Source organism: Ranitomeya imitator, chromosome 3 (assembly GCF_032444005.1).
Source record: "Ranitomeya imitator isolate aRanImi1 chromosome 3, aRanImi1.pri, whole genome shotgun sequence".
NCBI classification, from domain to species: Eukaryota; Metazoa; Chordata; class Amphibia; order Anura; family Dendrobatidae; genus Ranitomeya; species Ranitomeya imitator.
In genome coordinates this window covers 415,456,420-415,469,054 of record NC_091284.1, presented here as the reverse complement: position 1 = coordinate 415,469,054, position 12,635 = coordinate 415,456,420, and positions in this window count along the sequence as shown.

The following is a 12,635-nucleotide window of genomic DNA, read 5'->3' as shown; positions in this document are numbered from 1 at the left end:
CCGGCGGTGCAGGGAAGCACCGCGCAGGGAGGGGGCTCCCTGTGGGCTTCCCTGAGCCCCCCGCAGCAACGCGATGTGATCGCGTTGCTGCGAGGGTCTCCTCACCTCCCTCCCTGCTTGAGCCCCGGATCCAAGATGGCCGCGGATCCGGGTCCTGCAGGGAGGGAGGTGGCTTCACAGAGCCTGCTCAGAGCAGGCACTGTGAAGCAGCCTGCACTCCTATCAGATCAGTGATCTGACAGAGTGCTGTGCAAACTGTCAGATCACTGATCTGTGATGTCCCCCCCTGGGACAAAGTAAAAAAGTAAAAAAAAAATTTTCCAAATGTGTAAAAAAAATAAAAAAAAATATTCCAAAATAATGAAAAAAAAAAAATATATTATTCCCATAAATACATTTCTTCATCTAAATAAAAAAAAAAAAACAATAAAAGTACACATATTTAGTATCGCCGCGTCCGTAACAGCCCGACCTATAAAACTGGCCCACTAGTTAACCCCTTCAGTAAACACCGTAAGAAAAAAAAAAAAAAAAACGAGGCAAAAAACAACGCTTTATTATCATACCGCCGAACAAAAAGTGGAATAACACGCGATCAAAAGGACAGATATAAATAACCATGGTACCGCTGAAAGCGTCATATTGTCCCGCAAAAAAAGAGCCGCCATACAGCATCATCAGCAAAAAAATAAAAAAGTTATAGTCCTGAGAATAAAGTGATGCAAAAATAATTATTTTTTCTGTAAAATAGTTTTTATCGTATAAAAGCACCAAACCATAAAAAAATGATATAAATGAGGTATCGCTGTAATCGTACTGACCCGAAGAATAAAACTGATTTATCAATTTTACCAAACGCGGAACGGTATAAACGCCTCCCCCAATAGAAATTCATGAATAGCTGGCTTTTGGTCATTCTTCCTCACAAAAATCGGAATAAAAAGCGATAAAAAAATGTCACGTGCCCAAAAATGTTTTCAATAAAAACGTCAACTCGTCCCGCAAAAAACAAGACCTCACATGACTCTGTGGACCAAAATATGGAAAAATTATAGCTCTCAAAATGTGGTATTGCAAAAAATATTTTTTGCAATAAAAAGGGTCTTTCAGTGTGTGACGGCTGCCAATCATAAAAATCCGCTAAAAAACTCGCTATAAAAGTAAATCAAACCCCCCTTCATCACCCCCTTAGTTAGGGAAAAATAAAAAAAAATGTATTTATTTCCATTTTCCCGTTAGGGCTAGGGTTAGGGCTAGGGCTAGGGTTAGGGTTAGGGCTAGGGTTAGGGCTAGGGCTAGGGTTAGGGCTAGGGTTAGGGTTAGGGTTAGGACTAGGGTTAGGGCTAGGGTTAGGGCTAGGGTTAGGGCTAGGGTTAGGGCTAGGGCTAGGGTTAGGGCTAGGGTTAGGGCTAGGGTTAGGGCTAGGGTTAGGGTTAGGGCTAGGGTTAGGGCTAGGATTAGGGTTAGGGTTAGGGTTGGGGCTACAGTTAGGGTTGGGGCTAAAGTTAGGGTTAGGGTTTAGATTACATTTACAGTTGGGAATAGGGTTGGGATTAGGGTTAGGGGTGTGTCAGGGTTAGAGGTGTGGTTAGGGTTACCGTTGGAATTAGGGTTAGGGGTGTGTTTAGATTAGGGTTTCAGTTATAATTGGGGGGTTTCCACTGTTTCGGCACATCAGGGGCTCTCCAAACACGACATGGCGTCCGATCTCAATTCCAGCCAATTCTGCGTTGAAAAAGTAAAACAGTGCTCCTTCCCTTCCGAGCTCTCCTGTGTGCCCAAACAGGGGTTTACCCCAACATATGGGGTATCAGCGTACTCAGGACAAATTGGACAACAACTTTTGTGGACCAATTTCTCCTGTTACCCTTGGGAAAATACAAAACTGGGGGCTAAAAAATAATTTTTGTGGGAAAACAAAAAGATTTTTTATTTTCACGGCTCTGCGTTATAAACTGTAGTGAAACACTTGGGGGTTCAAAGTTCTCACAACACATCTAGATAAGTTCATTGAGGGGTCTAGTTTCCAATATGGGGTCACTTGTAGGGGGTTTCTACTGTTTAGGTACATTAGGGGCTCTGCAAACGCAATGTGACGCCTGCAGACCAATCCATCTAAGTCTGCATTCCAAATGATGCTCCTTCCCTTCCGAGCCCTCCCATGCGCCCAAACGGTGGTTCCCCCCCACATATCGGGTATCAGCGTACTCAGGACAAATTGGACAACAACATTTAGGGTCCAATTTCTCCTGCTAACCTTGGAAAAATACAAAACTGGGGGCTAAAATATAATTTTTGTGGAAAAAAAAATATTTTTTATTTGCATGGCTCTGCGTTATAAACTGTAGTGAAATACTTGGGGGTTCAAAGCTCTCACAACACATCAAGATGAGTTCCTTAGGGGGTCTACTTTCCAAAATGGTGTCACTTGTGGGGGGTTTCTACTGTTTAGGTACATTAGGGGCTCTGCAAACGCAATGTGACGCCTGCAGACCATTCCATCTAAGTCTGCATTCCAAATGGCGCTCCTTCCCTTCCGAACCCTCCCATGCGCCCAAACGGTGGTTCCCCCCCACATATGGGGTATCAGCGTACTCAGGACAAATTGGACAACAACTTTTGTGGTCCAATTTCTCCTGTTACCCTAGGGAAAATACAAAACTGGGGGCTAAAAAATAATTTTTGTGGGAAAAAAATTTTGTTTTATTTTTATGGCTCTGCATTATAAACTTCTGTGAAGCCCTTGGTGGGTCAAAGTGCTCACCACACATCCAGATAAGTTCCTTAGGGGGGTCTACTTTCCAAAATGGTGTCACTTGTGGGGGGTTTCAATGTTTAGGCACATCAGTGGCTCTCCAAACGCAACATGGCGTCCCATCTCAATTCCTGTCAATTTTGCATTGAAAAGTCAAACGGCGCTCCTTCCCTTCCGAGCTCTCCCATGCGCCCAAACAGTGGTTTACTGCCACATATGGGATATCAGCGTACTCGGGACAAATTGGACAACAACTTTTGAGGTCCAATTTCTTCTCTTACCCTTGGAAAAATAAAAAATTGGGGGCAAAAATATAATTTTTGTGAAAAAATATGATTTTTTATTTTTACGGTTCTGCATTATAAACTTCTGTGAAGCACTTGGTGGGTCAAAGTGCTCACCACACCTCTAGATAAGTTCCTTAGGGGGTCTACTTTCCAAAATGGTGTCACTTGTGGGGGGTTTCAATGTTTAGGCACATCAGTGGCTCTCCAAACGCAACATGGCGTCCCATCTCAATTTCTGTCAATTTTGCATTGAAAAGTCAAACTGCGCTCCTTCCCTTCCGAGCTCTCCCATGCGCCCAAACAGTGGTTTACTGCCACATATGGGGTATCAGCGTACTCAGGACAAATTGGACAACAACTTTTGAGGTCCAATTTCTTCTCTTACCCTTGGAAAAATAAAAAATTGGGGGCAAAAATATAATTTTTGTGAAAAAATATGATTTTTTATTTTTACGGTTCTGCATTATAAACTTCTGTGAAGCACTTGGTGGGTCAAAGTGCTCACCACACATCCAGATAAGTTCCTTAGGGGGTCTACTTTCCAAAATGGTGTCACTTGTGGGGGGTTTCAATGTTTAGGCACATCAGTGGCTCTCCAAACGCAACATGGCGTCCCATCTCAATTCCTGTCAATTTTGCATTGAAAAGTCAAATAGCGCTCCTTCCCTTCCGAGCTCTCCCATGCGCCCAAACAGTGGTTTACCCCCACATATGGGGTATCAGCGTACTCAGGACAAATTGGACAACAACTTTTTGGGTCCAATTTCTCCTGCTACCCTTGGTAAAATAAAACAAATTGGAGCTGAAGTAAATTTTTTGTGTAAAAAAGTTAAATGTTCATTTTTATTTAAACATTCCAAAAATTCCTATTAAACACCTGAAGGGTTAATAAACTTCTTGAATGTGGTTTTGAGCACCTTGAGGGGTGCAGTTTTTAGAATGGTGTCACACTTGGGCATTTTCTATCATATAGACCCCTCAAAATGACTTCAAATGAGACGTGGTCCCTAAAAAAAAATGGTGTTGTAAAAATGAGAAATTGCTGGTCAACTTTTAACCCTTATAACTCCCTAACAAAAAAAAAAATTGGTTCCAAAATTATGCTGATGTAAAGGAGACATGTGGGAAATGTTACTTATTAAGTATTTTGTGTGACCTATCTCTGTGATTTAATTGCATAAAAATTCAAAGTTTGAAAATTGCGAAATTTTCAAAATTTTCGCCAAATTTCCATTTTTTTCACAAATAAACGCAGGTACTATCAAAGAAATTTTACCACTATCATGAAGTACAATATGTCACGAGAAAACAATGTCAGAATCACCAGGATCCGTTGAAGCGTTTCGGAGTTATAACCTCATAAAGGGACAGTGGTCAGAATTGTAAAAATTGGCCTGGTCATTAACGTGCAAACCACCCTTGGGGGTAAAGGGGTTAAAAAGCACCTTATAACTTTGGATTTGGTGTGCTGCCTCAACTTTTTTTGAAATTATTTACAAGGACTGGTATGTACCTGTGAGGCGTTTGCACCCTACCTCTTAGGCCTCTTTCACACTTCCGTCGTTTGGCCAACGTTGCAATGCATCGTTTTGGAGAAAAAACACATCCTGCAAAGTTGCCCGCAGGATGCGTTTTTTCTCCATAGACTTACATTAGCGACGCATTGCGACTTATGGCCACACGTCGCATCTGTCGTGCAATGGATGCGTTGTGATTTTGCGGCCCGTCGTGCCGAAAAAACGTTCAATGTAACGTTTTTTCATCCCTCGAAACTGCCATTTCCGACCCGCATGCGCGGCCGGAACTCCGCCCCCTCCTCCCCGGAACTCATAATGGGCAGCGGATGCGTCTGAAAACTGCATCTGCTACCCACGTTGTGCACTATTTGCACAACGTCCGTCGGGTCGACGTTTTGCGACGGCCCCGTACCGACGGAAATGTGAAAGAGGCCTTAACTGTGCTGTTTTTCTACTTTTTTTTCATTTATTTTCTCCGGCGTATTCAACGTGCATGTAAAATCGCAGCATGCTGCGATTGCCACCGAGACTCGACCGAGACACGCCAATGCAAGCCTATGGGTGCGAGAAAAAAAAAATTGCACAGCACTCGGGCCATGCAAGTGCTGTCCGAGTTTTACGCTCCGGTGTCCTTTAACCCCTTAGCGACCGCCGATACGCCTTTTAACGGCGGCCGCTAAGGGTACTTAAACCACAGCGCCGTTAATTAACGGCGCTGTGGAAAAAGTAAATAGCGCCCCCCAGAGGCCGATTTTCTCCGGGGTCTCGGATGCCGGGGGTAGCCGAGACCCCAGAGAACATGATTCGGGGGGTTTTTAACCCACCCCGCATTTGCGATCGCCGGTAATTAACCGTTTACCGGCGATCGCAAAAAAAAAAAAACGCGATCTCTTTTTAATTTCTCTGTCCTCCGATGTGATCGCACATCGGAGGACAGAGAAAAGGGGTCCCAGGTGGCCCCCCAATACTCACCTAGCTCCCCCGATGCTCGTCGTGTCTCCCGGTGGGCGCCGCCATCTTCAAAATGGCGGGTGCATGCACAGTGCGCCCGCCGGCCGGCACCGGGAGAATCTTTGGGGTCTCGGCTGCCGGGGGTAGCCGAGACCCCAAAGAGCATGATCGGGGTCGGTTTTACCGACCCCTGTTTTGCGATCGCTGGTAATTAACTGTTTACCGGCGACCGCAAAAAAAAAAAAAGTAAAGTGTAATTCTCTGTCCTCTGATGTGATCGCACATCAGAGGACAGAGAAATAGGGGGATTCGGGGACCCTACAATACTCACCTGTGTCCCTGGATCCTCTTGCTGCTCCTCCTGGCCGCCGGCAGAAGAAAATGGCGGGCGCATGCCCAGTGCGCCCGCCATCTGTCTCCATCTGCCGGCCGGCAGGAGAACAGCAGTTGGGGCTAAAATTAGGGTTAGGGGTAGGGTTAGGGTTAGGGGTAGGGTTAGGGGTAGGGTTAGGGGTTAGGTTAGGGGTAGGGGTAGGGTAGGGTTAGGGTTAGGGCTAGGGTTAGGGCTAGGGTTGGGGCTAAATTTAGGGTTGGGGCTAAATTTAGGGTTAGGGTTGGGGCTAAATTTAGGGTTAGGCTTCTTTCACACTTACGTCGGTACGGGGCCGTCGCAATGCATCGGCCCGACATACCGACGCACGTTGTGAAAATTGTGCACAACGTGGGCAGCAGCTGTAGTTTTTCAACGCATCCGCTGCCCAATCTATGTCCTGGGGAGGAGGGGGCGGAGTTACGGCCACGCATGCGCGGTCAGAAATGGCGGATGCGACGTACAAAAAAAGTTTCATTGAACGTTTTTTTGTGCCGACGCTCCGCCAAAACACAACTGATCCAGTGCACGACGGACGCGACGTGTGGCCATCCGTCACGATCCGTCGGCAATACAAGTCTATGGGCAAAAAACGCATCCTGCGGGCACATTTGCAGGATCCGTTTCTTGTCCAAAACGACGGATTGCGATGGAATGCCAAACGACGCAAGTGTGAAAGTAGCCTTAGGGCTAGGGTTAGGGTTGGGGCTAAAGTTAGGGCTAGGGTTGGGGCTAAAGTTAGGGTTAGAGCTGGGATTAGGGTTAGGGTTTGGATTAGGGTTGGTATTAGGGTTAGGGTTGGCATTAGGGTTACGCTTGGGATTAGGGTTAGGTTTGGGATTAGGGTTAAGGTTAGGGTTGTGATTAGGGGTGTATTGGGATTAGGGTTAGGTTTGAGGTTACGGTTGAGATTAGGATTAGGGGTGTGTTGGATTTAGGGTTTTGATTAGGGTTATGGTTAGGGTTGACATTAGGGTTGTTTTGGGGTAAGGGTTGTGATTATGGTTAGGGTTAGTGATTAGGATTATGGATCAGGTTGGGATTAGGGTTAGGGGTGTGTTGGGGTTAGGGTTGGAGCTAGAATTGGGGGGTTTCCACTGTTTAGGTACATCAGGGGGTCTCCAAACACGACAGCCAATTTTGCGCTCAAAAAGTCAAATGGTGCTCCCTCCCTTCTGAGCTCTGCCGTGCGCCCAAACAGTGGGTTACCCCCACATATGGGGCATCAGCGTACTCGGGATAAATTGGACAACAACTTCTGGGGTCCAATTTCTCTTGTTACCCTTGTGAAAATAAAAACTTGGGGGCTACAATATCTTTTTTTGTGGAAAAAAAAATAATTTTTATTTTCACGACTCTGCATTCTAAACTTCTGTGAAGCACTTGGGCATTCAAAGTTCTCACCACACATCTAGATAAGTTCCTTGGGGGGTCTAGTTTCCAAAATGGGGTCACTTGTGGAGGGTTTCTACTGGTTAGGTACATCAGGGGCTCTGCAAATGCAAAATAATACCCGCAGACCATTCTATCAAAGTCTGCATTCCAAAACGGCGCTCCTTCCTTCCGAGCTCTGCCGTGCGCCCAAACAGTGGTTTACCCCCACATATGGGGTACCAGCATACTCAGGACAAATTGGACAACAACTGTTGGGGTCCAATTTCTCTTGTTACCCTTGTGAAAATAAAAACTTGGGGGCTAAAAAATCTTTTTTGTGGAAAAAAAAATATTTTTTATTTTCACGGCTCTGCATTATAAACTTCTGTGAAGCACTTGGGCATTCAAGGTTCTCACCACACATCTAGATAAGTTCCATGGGGGGTCTAGTTTCCAAAATGGGGTCACTTGTGGGGGATTTCTACTGTTTAGGCACATCAGGGGCTCTCCAAACGCGACATGGCGTCCGATCTCAATTCCAGCCAATTCTACATTGAAAAGGTAAAACGGCACTCTTTCTCTTCCAAGCTCTGCGGTGCGCCCAAACAGTGGTTTACCCCCACATATTGGGTATCGACGTACTCAGGAGAAATTGCACAACAACTTTTGTGGTCTAATTTCTCCTGTTACCCTTGTGAAAATAAAAATTTGTGGGCAAAAAGATCATTTTTGTGTAAACAAAAGCGATTTTTTATTTTCACGGCTCTACGTTATAAACTTCTGTGAAGCACTTGGGGGTTCAAAGTGCTCACCACACATCTAGATAAGTTCCTTAAGGGGTCTAGTTTCCAAAATGGTGTCACTTGTGGGGAGTTTCCACTGTTTAGGCACATCAGGGGCTCTCTAAATGTGACATGGCGTCCGATCTCAATTCCAGCCAATTCTGCATTGAAAAAGTCAAACGGCGCTCCTTCACTTCTAAGTTCTGCGGTGCGCCCAAAAAGTGGTTTACCCCCACATATGGGGTATTGGCGTATTCAGGAGAAATTGCATAACAAAATTTATGGTTACATTTCTGTTTTTACACTTGTGAAAATGAAAAAAAAATGGTTCTGAATTAAGATGTTTGCAAAAAAAAGTTAAATGTTCATTTTTTCCTTCCACATTGTTTCAGTTCCTGTGAAGCACGTAAAGGGTTAATAAACTTCTTGAATGTGGTTTTGAGAACCTTGAGGGGTGTAGTTTTTAGAATGGTGTCACACTTCATTATTTTCTATCATATAGACCCCTCAAAATGACTTCAAATGTGATGTGGTCCCTAAAAAAAAAATAGTGTTGTAAAAATGAGAAATTGCTGGTCAACTTTTTACCCTTATAACTCCCTAACAAAAAAAATTTTTGTTTCCAAAATTGTGCTGATGTAAAGTAGACATGTGGGAATTTTTATTTATTAACTATTTTTTGTGACATATCTCTCTGATTTAAGGGCATAAAAATACAAAGTTTGAAAATTGCAAAATTTTAAAAATTTTCGCCATATTTCCGTTTTTTTCATAAATAATCGCAAGTAATATCGAAGAAATGTTACCACTAACATGAAGTACAATATGTCACGAAAAAACAATCTCAGAATCAGCAGGATCCGTTGAAGCGTTCCAGAGTTATAACCTCATAAAGTGACAGTGATCAGAATTGCAAAAATTGGCCTGGTCATTAAGTACCAAATTGGCTCTGTCACTAAGGGGTTAAAAAGCCGGCAATTCATGTGCCGCATACAGTAACATCGCACTGACAGGTTAGAATAGAATAGATAGAACAGATATATACACATAGAATATACAGATATATAGATGTTAGTGATACACACATAGATATATATACACGTGGTCAACATTGTTGGTACCCCTCGTTTAATGACAGACAAGCCCACAATGGTCACAGAAATAACTTGAATCTGACAAAAGTAATAATACATTAACAAATCTATGAAAATGAACAAATGAAAGTCAGACATTGTTTTTCAACCATGCTACCACAGAATTAAAAAAAAAATCATGAAATAGGCCTGGACAGACATTATGGTACCCCTGAAAATAATGTGACTAAAGGGACATGTTATATCAAGGTGTGTCCACTAACTAGCATCACAGGTGTCTACAATCTTGGAATCAGTGAGTGGGCCTGTATATTGAGCTACAGATACTCACTGTGCTGTTTGGTGACATGGTGTGTATCACACTCAACATGGACCAGAGGAAGCGAAGGAAAAAGTTGTGTCAGGAGATTTGAAAGAAAACGATAGACAAACATGTTAAAGGTAAAAGTTATAAGACCATCTCCAAGCAGCTTGATGTTCCTATGACTACAGTTGTACATATTATTCAGAAATTTAAGTTCCATAGGACTGCAGCCAACCTCCCTGGATGTGGCCGCAGGAGGAAAATTGATGACAAATCAAAGAGACGGATAATACGAATGGTAGCAAAAGAGTCCAGAAACATTGCTAAACCGATTGAAGATGAACTTCAGGCTCAAGGAACATCAGTGTCAGATCGCACCATCCATCGTTGTATGAGCCAAAGTGGACTTCATGGGAGACGACCAAGGAGGACACCATTGTTGAGAAAAAAATCATAAAAAACCCAGACTGGAATTTGATAAACTACATGCTGACAAACCACAAAGCTTCTGGGAGAATGTCCTACGGACAGATGAGACAAAGATGGAACTTTTTGGCAAGGCACATCTGCTCTATGTTCACAGACGGAAAAATGAAGCATATAAAAAAAGAACACTGTCCCTACTGTAAAACATGGAGGAGGTTCTGTTATGTTCTGGGCTTGCTTTGCTGCATCTGGCACAGGGTGTCTAGAATCTGTGCAGGGTACAATGAAATCTCAAGACTATCAAGGGATTCTAGAGAGAAATGTGCTGCCCAGTATTAGAAAGCTTGGTCTCAGTTGCAGGTCATGGGTCTTGCAAGAAGATAATGACCCAAAACACACAGCTAAAAACACCCAAGAATGGCTGGCTAAGAGGAAAACATTGGACTATTCTGAAGTGGCCTTCTATGAGCCCTGACCTAAATCCTATTGAGCATCTTTGGAAAGCGCTGAAACATGCCACCTGGAAGAGGCAACCTTCAAACACGACTCAACTGGAGCAGTTTGCTCTTGAGGAGTGGGCCAAAATACCTGTCGAGAGGTGCAGAAGTCTCATTGACAGTTACAGGAATCGTTTGATTGCAGTGATTGCCTCAAAATGTTGTGCAGCAAAATATTAATTTAGGGGTACCATCATTTCTGTCCAGGCCTATTTCATGACTTTTTTTTTTTTTTATTCTGTGGAAGCATAGCTGAAAAGCAATGTCTGACTTTCATTTGTTTATTTTCATAGATCTTTTATTTATTATTACCATATTTTTCGGACTATAAGACGCAAGGGACTATAAGACGCACCTAGGTTTTAGAGGAGTAAATTAGGAAAAAATTGAAGCAAAAAAATGTGGTCAATTCTGTTCTTAATATCCCCTATCCTGGTATATATGGTCCCCTCATCCCCATCCTGATACACATGGTCCCCTCACCCCTATCCTGGTATGCAGGGCCCCATCCCTATCCTTGTATGCAGGGCCCCATCATGATTCTGGTATGATTTCCCCATAAACCCGGTCCTGGTATGCATGGCCAAATCCTTATAATTTGCCAACACCTCCATTATTATTATTATTTATATAGCACCATTAATTCCATGTTGCTCTACATGAGAAGGGGCTACATCAAAATACAAATATCACTTACAGTAAACAAACTAACAATGACAGACTGGTACAGAGGAAAGAGGACCCTGCCCTTGCGGGTTTGCATTCTACAGGACTATGGGGAAGGAGACAGTAGGTCGAGGGTTGCAGTAGCTCCGGTGGTGTTGAGGTGGCCGTGTGGTCATTACAGGCTGTAAGCTTCTTTGAAGAGGTGGGTTTTCAGGTTTCTTTTGAAGGATCCAAATGTGGTGGATAACCGGAGGTGTTGGGGCACAGAATTCCAGAGGATGGGGGATATTCGGGAGAAGTTTTGGAGGCGATTGGGTGTGGATTGAATAAGCGTGGAGGAGAGAAGGAGGTCTTGGGAGGACCGGAGATTACGCGAGGGAAGATATTGAGAGATTAGTTTGGAAATATACTGAGGAGAAAGGTTATGGATGGCTTTGTAGGTCAGTGTTAGTAGTTTAAACTGCATACACTGGGAAATTGGGAGCCAGTGAAGAGATTTGCAAAGAGGGGAAGCAGGAGTGTAGCAAGGAGAGAGATTAATTAGTCGGGCAGCAGAGTTAAGGACGGACTGGAGGGGTGTGAGAGTGTTAGAATGTAGGCCACAGAGGAGGATGTTGCAGTAGTCGAGGTGGGAGATGATTAGGGCATGCATAAGCATTTTGGTAGAGTGAGGGTTGAGGAAAGGACAGATTCTGGAATTATTTTTCAGCTGGAGGAGACAGGAGGTGGCGAGAGCTTGGATGTGCGGTTTGAAGGACAGGGCAGAGTCAAGGGTTACCCCGAGGCAGCAGATTTTGGGGACAGGGGAAAGTGTGATTTCATTTATTTTGATAGATAGATCAGGTAGGGAAGATATGCGAGCTCGAGGAAAGATAATTAGTTCAGATTTGTCCACATTGAGCTTGAGGAAGCGAGAGGAGAAGAAGGAGGATATGGCTAATAGACACTCTGGGATTATGGAGAGCAGAGATGTGACATCTGGGCCAGAGAGGTAGATCTGAGTGTCATCAGCATGTAGATGGTACTGGAAGCCATAGGACCTTATGAGATGTTCCAGGCCGAGTGTATAGATTGAGAAGAGTAAGGGCCCTAGGACAGAGCCTTGAGGGACACCAACAGAGAGGGGGCGAGATGAAGAGGTAGCATGGGAGTAGGAAACGCTAAATGTGCAATTGGTGATGAAGAGATCCAAGATAGGGCAAGGTCTTTGACACCAAAGGAAGAGAGGATGTGTAGTAGGAGGCAGTAGTCAACTGTGTCAAAGGTAGAGGACAGGTCCAGAAGGAGGAGTATAGAGAATTGTCTGTTAGCTTTGGCTGTAAGTAAGACGTTCGTAATTTTGGTCAGGGCAGTCTCAGTGGAATGGTGGGGACGGAAGCCAGATTGTAGGTTGTCGAAGAGAGAGTTAGATGCAAAGTGAGAGGAAAGATCAGCATGGACGTGCTGCTCAAGGAGTTTGGAAGCAAATGGGAGCAAAGATATGGGGCGATAGCTGGACATAGCGCTTGGGTCAAGGGATGGCTTTTTGAGGATAGGTGTGATTGTGGCATGTTTGAAAGCAGACGGGAAGGTACCAGAAGTTAGTGATAGGTTGAAGAGATGGGTTAGGGAT